The following is a 9,689-nucleotide window of genomic DNA, read 5'->3' on the forward strand; positions in this document are numbered from 1 at the left end:
GTATTTTGTTGTTGATGGTTCCCCCAGCTACTGCATCAATCATTTGCCTTGTCGAGAGGTTCACACCATAGTAGAATGTTTGAACTTGCAACCATAGAGGTAGTCCATGGTGCGGACACCTTCGCAGTAGGTCCTTGTATCTCTCCCATGCATTGTAAAGAGTTTCTAAGTCCATCTGCACAAGCGAAGAGATATCATTACGTAATTTGGTTGTTTTAGCCGGTGGGAAAAATTTTAATTGAAATTTTTTGATCATTTGTTCCCAAGTAGTAATTGACCCTTGTGGTAATGAGTTCAACCACTGTTTAGCTTTGTTCCTCAATGAAAAAGGGAATAACCGAAGACGAATGGCATCGTCAGAAACACCATTAATTTTAAATGTATCGCAGAATTCAAGGAAATTTGCCAAGTGAGTGTTTGGATCCTCATCTTGCAAACCATCAAACTGAACAAATTGCTGTATCATTTGAATAGTGTTAGGTTTTAGTTCAAAATTATTTTTAGCAATAGCAGACCTAACTATACTTGACTCAGTTCCTGTTAAAGTAGGTTTAGCATAATCATACATAGTACGAGGAGCAGGATTCTGATTAACAGCAATCCCAAGTGGTAGCGGATTTTCTTGGTTTTCAACCATCTCTTCAGTTGTGATTTGAATATCATCCTCTTGCTTGTTCTCTGTGTATCTTAAGCTTCGCCTTATTTCTCCTTAGTTTCTGCGAGCTGTGCGATCGATTTCTTCGTCAAAAAGTAGTGGTCATGACGGGTTTCTTCTAGTCATAAACTATAAAAACCTGCCAAGATAAAGAAAAAGTAAATTAATAAATAATAATAATAATAATAGAATTAACTTGCAAGAAAAATAAATGGCTAAAATAATAAAAATTGAGTGTTCCTAATATTTTAGTTCCCCGGCAACAACGCCAAAAACTTGATCGCGATTTTCGTGACAGGTAAGTTTTATATATTTATAATTAATCGTTCTTGAAACTAACTATTATCACGATGTAGGCAAGTGTGCCTATCGAACAGTAGTATAGTGTTAGCAAGACCGGATTGTCAAACCCAAAGGAACTAAAAGTACCAGTAATGACTGTCTTTTTACTATCTAGCCTAAGAATAAGGGGGTTTTGTTTTAACTAACTAATTATCTAAACTAAGAATTCACAGAAAATAGAATTGGGGAATTACTTTTGGAAAAACGATTAAATTAAGACAATACCTAAGGAAGAATCCACCTAGACTTCACTTGTTATTCTGACTCCGAATCGGACGATTTATTCATTAACTTGTTCCGTAGAGACCCCTAAGTTATGTTATTATCCCTATTCAAGACTAATAACGTCTAATCCCTAGATTGAATAATTGAGACTTTTCTCTAATTTACACCCTAGGGTTGCATTAACTCGATCTATGGATCCCCTTATTCGGTTTCACCCTAATCTGGAAAAATCTTGTCACCCTATCTCTAGGCGTGCAATCAACTCCGCTTAATTATGACAAATACACTATTAGATAGGGTCTATTCCTCCTCTGAATAAGAGCTTATCTTGAATCAGTATCCTGGGATATCAAAACAAGAATTAAGAACACATAATTAAGAACAAGTTAAATATTTATCATACAATTCAGAAAATAATAACAAGATTCATTTTAGGCTTCATTCCCCTTAGGTATTTAGGGGATTTAGTTCATAACTAAAAAGGAAAACATCTCAGAAGAATAATGAATACAAAACATAAAGAAAACCCAAAACTCCTGAAGGGAAATTGAGGGGAGATCTTCAGTCTTGATGGTGAATCCGGCTTCTGAGATGGATCAATCGGCTTCCCTTGAGCAGTTCCCTGCCTTCTTTTCTCTGCGCCCCTTTTCCTCTTCCTTTAGGGCGTATTTATAGGCTTTAGAATGCCTAAAAGCCCTCAAAATTAGCCTTTTTCGAATTGGACTCAACTTGGGCTCGGTAGGGACACGTCTGTGTGCGACTACATCAGGCCGTCCTCAAACCTGTTGGAATGGCAGGGGCGTGTGTGCTACCCGTGTGAGTCGTTCTTCGATTCTGCCAAATTGACACGGCCGTGTGGTCTGCCCGTGCGAGGAAGTCCAGGCCGTGTTAATTTCGTACGTTGGCCCATTTTCTCCGTTTTTGGCCCGTTTCTCATTCCTTTCACTCTCCTATGCTCACCTAAGTATGAAACATGAAATTAAAGCATTAGGAGCATCGAATTCACCAATTCTAAGGAAAAATCATCCATAAAATGTATTAAGCATGGGGTAAAAATATATATAAATTACGGTTTATCAGAAAGCATGAAAACCCTAGCTCTGGAGAACCCTAAAATTTTGGCAGCAACATAGAGAGAATGAGCTAATTTTGGACTTATTTTCCCTTTTTATTTCGTTAATATACTAAATGACCAAAATGCCCCTAATGCCTTTCCTTCAAATTTTTCCATACAAGCCCATTTTTGTCCAAAAACTTAGAAATTGGAAAAATTACTCTTTAGGACCTCCTAAATAATAATCCAAATCAATTTCATACAAATTGCTTCTAAAACACAAACTTTGCAACCTATTCAATTTGGTCCCTAATTTCAAATTGGACACCTTACACTTAGAATTTTCTTCATGAAACTTTAACACATGCATATATTCATATTATAAACCTCATAACCATATTAAAATCAATATTTTAACGTCAAATTTGTGGTCCCAAAACTACTATTCCGACTAGGCCCTATTTTTGAATGTTACAGGCTAGGCTTGGTTAATGTGAAAATTTGGAAAAAAACGATTTACGAGCCTAAGGGCAATGATAAACTGTAATTTATACATATTTTTATCCCATGCTTAGCACATTTTATGGAAGGTTTATCCTTAGATTTGGTGAATTCAATGCTCCTAATTCTTTAATTTCATGTTTTATACTTAGGTGAGCACGTGAGAGTAAAAAGAGCCAGAAACGGGCCGAAAACGGAGAAAATGGACATGGGAAATCAACACGGCCTGGACTTCCTCACACGGGTAAGCCACATGACCGTGTCCATTTGGCAGGTTCGAAGCATGACTTACACAGGTAGACTACACGTCCGTGCCTATTTAACAAGCTTGACCATGAGCTGGAGCAATCGCACACAGGCGGGTCACACCGGTGTGTCCCTGTCGAGTCCAAGTATAGTCCTATTCGAAAAAGGCCACTTTTTAGGGCTCTTAGGTATTCAAAAGCCTATTTAAATAGCTGATGAGGCACTTAGAATAGGAAAACGGAGTAGGAGGCAAGGAATTACTCAAGGGAAGCCGATTGATCCATCTCAGAAGCCGGATTCATCATGAAGACTAAAGATCTCCATTCAATTTCCATTCAGGGGTTTTGGGTTTTCTTTATTTTTTGTATTCATTATTCTTGTGAGATGTTTTCTTTTTAATCATGAGCTACACCTCCTAAATACCTAAGGGGAACGAAACCTAAAATGGATCTTGTTATTATTATCTGAATTGTATGATAAATATTTGACTTGTTCTTAATTATGTGTTCTTAATTCTTGTCTTAATATTCCAGGATATTGATTCAAGTTAATGCACTTATTCAGAGGAGAAAAAGTCTTTGTCTAAGAGTAAATTTGTCATAATTAAGCGGAGTTGATTGCACGCCTAGAGATAGGGTGACAAGATTTTGTCGGATTAGGGTGAAACCTAATAAGGGGATCCATAGATCGAGTTAATGCAACACTAGGGCGTTAATTAGAAAGAGATTTAAATTAATAAACCTAGGGTTAGACGTTATTAGTCTCGAGAGAGATAATAATATAACTTAGGGATTTCTACGGATCAAGTCACACGAATAAATCATCTGATTCAGAGTCAAATAACAAGTGAAGTCTAGGTGGATTTTTCCTTGGGTATTGTCTTATTCAATCGAGTTTTCGCAAAAGCTTTTTCCCAATTTCTCTCTGTGGACTCCTAGTTTAGTTAATTAGTTTAGATAAATAAATCCCTTAATTTTTAGGCTAGATAATAAAAAGAAAGTAATTACAAGTACTCTTGGTTCCTTTGGGTTCGACAATCTCGTCTTGCTAAAGCTATACTACTATTCGATAGGTACACTTGCCTTCATCATGATTATAGTTAGTTTGAAGAATGATTAATTATAAATTTTTAAAACCTGTCGCAAATATCACGTACCAAGTTTTTGGCGCCGTTGCCGAGGAACTAAGATATTAGGAACACTCGACTTTTATTACTTTAGTCATTTTACTTTATTTGCAATTTAAATTTTTATTTTCTTTTCTAATTTTTCTTTTATTCGCTCTTGGCAAGTTTTTATAGTGTATGACTAGAAGAAACCCGTAGGGACCATTACTGTTTGATAGTGAAATCGATCGCACAGTTCGTAGAAACCGAAGAGGAATAAGGCAAAGCTTAAGATACACAGAGGAAGAGCAAGAGGACGATATTCACACCACAACCGAGGAGATGGCTGAAAACCAGGAAAATCTGCTACCTCCTGCGATTGCTGCTAATCAGAATCCTGATCCGCGTATCAAAATCCTGATCCACGTACTATGTATGATTATGCTAAACCTTCTTTAATAGGAAATGAATCGAGCATAGTTCGGCCTGCTGTTGCTGCAAATAATTTTGAACTGAAACCTAACACCATTTAAATGATCCAACTGTTTGTTTAGTTTGATAGTTTGCAGGACGAAGACCCAAACGCTTATTTGGCGAATTTCTTAGAGTTTTGTTACACTTTTAAAATCAATGGCGTTTCTGATGATGTCATTCGCCTTCGGTTATTCCATTTTTCATTAAGGAACAAAGCTAAACAATGGTTGAACTCGTTACCACGAGGGTCAATCACTACTTGGGAACAAATGACCGAAAAATTTTTATTAAAATATTTTTCCCGGGCTAAAACAACCAAATTATATAATGATATCTCTTCTTTTGTGTAGATGGATTTAGAAACACTCTATGATGCATGGGAGAGATACAAGGACCTTTTAAGAAGATGCCCTCACCATGGGTTACCACTCTGGCTACAGGTTCAAATGTTTCACAATGGCATGAATCCTTCGACTAGACAGATGATTGACGCAGCTCCTGGAGGAACTATCAATAATAAGACACCTGAAGATGCTTATGAATTTATAGAAGAGATGTCACTGAAGAATTATCAGTGGCAAGTCATGAGAACAAAACCAACGAAAATAGTCGTCGGTTTTAATGTCGATTCGGTCACCATGCTCTCTAATCAGGTAGAACTTTTGAATAGAAAAATTGATGGTTTTCTTGGTTCTTCACAGGTTCACCCAGTAATGCAGTGCGAAGCAAGTGGAGGTGGATCAAGCAATTTAGAATACCCACCCTATGGCCACAACATAAAGAACGAGTAGTTAAATTACATGGGTAATAATCATCGATCTCAAAATAATCGTTAAGGTAACACTTATAATTCAGGTTGGAGGAACCACCCAAATTTTTCATGGGGAGGCCAAGGAAATTAGAGACCACCACCACCTCCAGGCTTTCAACAACCACCCTACCAAAAAGAGAAAAAACCAAACCTTGAGGAGATGCTAACAAAATTCATCTCAGTGTCAGAAACTTGTTTTCAAAATACCAAGGTAGCACTTAAGAATCAGCAAGCATCGATCTAAGGGCTCGAAACTCAGATAGGACAGCTCACCAAATTAATATCTAAACGACCACAAGATAGCTTGCAGAGTAACACTGAATCTAACCCAAGGGAACAACTCAATGCAATTACCATTCAAGATGAGGAAGGGTTAGTTGCACCTAAACCAAAACCAAGGCAAGAGACTGTTGTAAGTAAAGGTAAAGGTGAGGTGGACCACAATGACCAAAAACAGGTAAGTAAAGAGTATAAACCACATGTACCATACCCAAATGCGACAAGGAAAGACCACTCAGATGAACAATTTGGTAAATTCCTTAAACTTTTAAAGAAATTACATATTAACTTACCGTTTATTGAAGCTCTTTCGCAGATGCCGAATGTAGTCAAATTCTTAAAAGAACTTTTAACAAATAAACGAAAGTTGGATGAGGCGTCGCATGTGGAACAAAATGCGGTTTGCTCAGCCATACTACAGAATAAGCTGGCCAACAAACTAAAAGATCCAAGGAGTATTACGATTCCTTGTTTAATTGGTAGCTTAGATGTTAATAATGCTTTGGCTGATTTAGGGGCTAGCATCAATGTCATGCCTTATAAAATGTTTAAACAACCAGGTCTTGGGAAACCCAAACAAACTAGGATGAGTGTTCAATTAGCCGATAAAACAATCAGATTTCCTAGGGGTATTATTGAAGATGTACTCGTTAAAATTGACAAATTTATATTCCCAGTTGATTTCGTTGTTCTAGACATAGAGGAGGATAGTAACGTTCCTTTAATTTTAGGGAGGCCCTTTTCAGCAACTGCTAGAACAATAATTGATGTTAGCACAGGTGAACTCACACTTCGTGTGGGAGATGAAACAATCACCCTTCAAGCTCGTAATTCGAGTAACACATCAAAAATTAAAGGTGGTTGTATAAATATACTATTAAAACTGATCATGTGGTGAAACCTTCCTGGCAGGAAACACGTTCAAAGAACACACCTGAGCCATGTTCAAATAACGACAAAGGACCTATCTATGAAGAACGAAGGCTACAAATTGAGAAACTAGATGAATGGTGGACACATAAATCGAGGACACACGATAAACCAAAACCACGCCTTGACGAGCTCAATATCTCACTAAATCAACTTAAGGTTAGAGACAAAGTGCTACTAGATGCAGCAGACCCTCGTATTTCCACTTCTAAACCTAACAGAGCAATCCCTCTTACGGTATTCAGTATTTTCCCATATGGTACAGTCGAGGTAATTCATCCCAAATTCGAAACTTTTAAGGCAAACAGTACTCGTCTTAAACCTTATGTTGATAAGGTAAGTCATGCTTAGACTATAAATAAGCGCTTCTCGGGAGGCAACCCAAGCAGTAACGATGTTAACTTCTTTAAAATTTTAGTTTTTGACATTTAATCACTAACTGAGTCATTGAAACACAGGTTTTCTAATTCACATGGCTGGGCACACGGACGTGCCTGAGGTTGTGCTCACACCACGAGAGGAGACACGGCCGTGCGATACGGCAGTGTGAAAACAGGGCAAAATTTTTCCTTAACACGAGATACGATAAGTTGCCACGGCCGTGCGACGTGGCCGTGGGCGAGTTTGTCAAACCAACACGTGTGTGCGAAACGCCCGTGTCGATAACCCATGGTTGAAACTGAGAATTTAGGACGGGCGTGCAACACGCCCGTGCCCATCAATCGTGCTCAAAACTGATAAAATACCGCAGGCGTGGACATCCATACACGGGCGTGGAAGAAGTGAACGAAGTAGAACACAGCCGTACGACACGACCGTGTGCACCCACCGCCCAAGGAACACGGGCATGGGCTGAATGCCAAAAGTGTTCAAATTTAAAAATCGCGAAACACACGGGCAAAAATTAGGCACGGCCGTGTGCCCCAAAATCTATATATACCCCTCACTATTCATCACCCCTTCCCGAAAATCCCTGACCCTAACCGTTGTAACTTCACAAGCCCTACCTGCCACGCCCATGCGCCAACCATAGCACCACTTTCGACGACCCAAAGCTCCTCCCTCTTGCGTTTGTTTATTTTTTCCCTCTATTCTCTTCATTCTTTTACTTATTTCATGATATTTTGTTTTATTTTGAATAAATAATCATAGTTGTAATGATAGAATACTTATGCTCTTTGTTAAGAAATTTTTCATCTTAGTCAATACATTTTGCTACATTCATCCATTTTTCTTGTTTCCATAGATTTCATGCTTACCCACACCATATTGCATACTCATCAAACCCACATGCATTCATTCACTAGATATTTCCATTAGCATTACTCTCGTAGTCCTATTCATAATAATGACTTTATATATCTACTTTGGTTGTTTTAGTATATTTTTCATCTAGTACGTGAGCCCTATGAAATATTCTTATTCAGTTTTAAACGCGTACATTCTTGGGGAATATTTAACTTCTAATTTTCATTGCAAGTATACAATGTCAACCTCACGTGGTAAGAAGACCGCTATCCCTGCCTCGAAGAAGAGGAAATGAGTAGCGTCATCCTCGGGTCCTACCGCGGAGGTTAGGCACCTGTTCCTCCAGTTTCTCTTGGGACCCCAGGGGAACTATTTCAGATATTACGGGCCCGACCCCTAGGTGTGGGCCACTACATTGACTGGGCCATACTTGAACAAATTCAAATGGCTGACGTGGTCTGAGCTCTCTTGATGACTGACCCGTAGGGGCTCTTATTTGAGATCATCGAGCTGACGTACCTCGAGCTTACAATGGAACTCTGCTCAACCTTCCGTCTTCAGGTTGTCATGACAAACTTTGACGATCCTGGAATGGTCCAGTTCCACCTTGGTGGTCTAGTGCACCAGTTGAACGTACCAGAGTTTGGAATTGCACTAGGGCTGTATACGAAGGAGTTTATAGATGACAATGAACTCGACACCCTCCATCGCCACATCCACTACTCTCCCTCAAAGTACTGGAAAGACCTCATCCCTGCCTTAGCCACCTATGATCCTAGCCGCTCTAAGGCATCAGCCATCGCCCCATCTCTGCGATACCTACACGCCATCTTAGCCCACACTCTGACAGGACGGCGAGAGAGCACCGGTGTCGTCAATACTCATGACACCTATTTCTTGTAGAGCATGGCAAACGGGCATGTCTTCGACCTTGCCTATTTCATTTCCCTCGCCATTCGCCATCAGACGGAGCGACATAGGAGAGGATTCATCTCTATCGAGTCCTATGTGACTCGATTAGCTCGGCACTTTGAGCTCCTCAACACAGTGGCACAATCATCCTCCCTCACTCTCATCAGGCAGATATCCCCACAGGGCATCTCGAGCATGCTACATATGAGGATGATCGAGAAATGATGTGGAACCTACCCTCCTCAGTCCCGCCTCATCCAATCCACCAAGGAGGAGGACCCAGAGGACATTACTAATGATGTCCCTCCACGTCATGAGGACCCACCGTCTCAGCCACCACCTATCCATCATCCAGTTCATGCGGCGGCTTCACACTCTGACATCTCTAAGTGTATTACTCGATTTGAGTAGCAGTGTTTTCAGCACTTTGATCACATTGATGCTACTCTTCATCAGACTTGTCAGCACCTTCACATCTTATTCCACCACCACCTCACGAACCATCCGGCGATGACGATGTTTAAAGGCTTTTATTTTTTTTATTTCCACTTTTATCTTTATTTATCTTCTTTAAGTAATTTTTATTTATTTTCCTTTAATATTATTTTAAGTGTAGGTTCTATAATTTTTATTCAAAATTTTTTATTTTTGGCTATTTCATTACAAGTAATTATGCTTCCTTATATTTCCTAAAGAGTTCTTGATTTTATCACAGTTATAAAGAGCTCCAAAGCTCATTATCACATAGGAACTAAAAAATCCACTGGAAGCTCGACCACGACCATAGCTACTACCAGATATAATATTCTTTTGGCGCAAGACTTATAGACTAATGAACCTCTACCATCACTGGAGTATCCTCCTCCACTCTCATCATTGCCTTGGCCTATTATTCTCCATAACTCCA

General features: G+C 39.2%; 1 non-coding gene across 1 annotated transcript; it reads right to left on the reverse strand.

The window, feature by feature from the left end:
- Positions 1-4,915: 4,915 nt before the first annotated feature.
- Positions 4,916-5,026, reverse strand: LOC121217079 (small nucleolar RNA R71). Its single transcript, XR_005913303.1, has one exon. It is a non-coding gene; the product is annotated as a small nucleolar RNA R71 (small nucleolar RNA).
- Between the last annotated feature and the right edge of the window lie 4,663 nt (positions 5,027-9,689).

This window comes from Gossypium hirsutum, chromosome A02 (assembly GCF_007990345.1).
Source record: "Gossypium hirsutum isolate 1008001.06 chromosome A02, Gossypium_hirsutum_v2.1, whole genome shotgun sequence".
NCBI classification, from domain to species: Eukaryota; Viridiplantae; Streptophyta; class Magnoliopsida; order Malvales; family Malvaceae; genus Gossypium; species Gossypium hirsutum.